Source organism: Mandrillus leucophaeus, unplaced genomic scaffold (assembly GCF_000951045.1).
Source record: "Mandrillus leucophaeus isolate KB7577 unplaced genomic scaffold, Mleu.le_1.0 Scaffold133, whole genome shotgun sequence".
Lineage (NCBI taxonomy): Eukaryota > Metazoa > Chordata > Mammalia > Primates > Cercopithecidae > Mandrillus > Mandrillus leucophaeus.
Window position 1 is genome coordinate 5629692 of NW_012101288.1, and position 1212 is coordinate 5630903.

At 35.9% G+C, this 1212-nt stretch overlaps 1 protein-coding gene across 1 annotated transcript in view; it reads right to left on the reverse strand.

Annotated features, from left to right (window-relative positions):
* Positions 1 to 1212, reverse strand: part of ATAD2 (ATPase family, AAA domain containing 2) — a 99935-nt gene that overhangs the window by 44446 nt on the left and 54277 nt on the right. The gene's annotated exons all lie outside the window — the stretch shown is intronic.

The following is a 1212-nucleotide window of genomic DNA, read 5'->3' on the forward strand; positions in this document are numbered from 1 at the left end:
TATATATATGAGATAGCATAGTTTTGCTACAATTACTCTGTAATTTTTTTGCCAAAATCTTCCAATACCTTTAGAACTATCCCAAAACACAGTAAATATTCAACTTACTTGATTATGAAGTGATGGAAGTATTGTTAAATATGTTTCTTCCTGTTAGCACAATGAATGCAGTGTGACTAATAATGAAATGTGTCACATATAAAAAGTTTATCTGATTACTAACAGGACATGCAGAGACAAAACTACTTTACCATGGTACTTAACATATATTTTAATTTAGTCACAGCAACAAACAAAATTGTTTATCAAGTTCAAAAGGCCATTAGAATACAGCAAATCTTGTTAGATGTTAGAAAAGCCAAAACCCACCTATCAATCACACACTATATCTTATTCATCTTCTACATTATCTACAATATAAAACAATACTACTAGCATATATAAAGACAAGCAAACATTTCCTTTTGGATATTCCAAATTAATTAAGCAATTACACGTCATTCATGAAACCATTTAAAAAGAAGTTCTAAAAAACTGAACTAAATTGGGACTAAAAGCAATTTAGATTCAGGTTGGGACAGTAGCACTAGTAAAAGTGCTCCCTTGGATAAGCAACTAATCATCGGGGTTGAGGGTTCAATTTACCCCTCTTTAAAATGAGGAGATTGGTCTAGTATTAGAATCCTAAACTAGTAGTAATGCCCTAAGTTAGATTTTGTTTAGCGCAGGCAATGTCTTAAAAGCATCCAAATTAGCTGGCAAAATTTAAGATACTTAATTTGAACATAAAATCTGAGGGAACAAAATCGATTTTTCAAGCCTGGGTAAGCTTCTGCACATCAGTAACAGGTCAGACATAAAAGCAACTGGATATGCTCCTGTGATAGGACATTCAGTCACATTCCCCACTATAGCCCTACTCTTACTACTGGCTTAACATCACTGACCTGCCGACATTTGTTTCTATCATGAGTTAAATCTTCTGTAACCAAGACTTTTCAACCATGCTTTACAACGCACTGACACTCGGAGCAGGTTTATTTTTTTTGAGAGGGAGTCTCACTCTGTCACCCAGGCTGGAGTGCAGTGGTGTAATCTCAGCTCACTACAACCTCCACCTCCCGTGTTCAAGTGATTCTCCTAATTCTCCTGCCTCAGCCTTCCAAGGAGCTGGGATTATAGGTGTGCACCACCACACCTGGCTAATTTTTT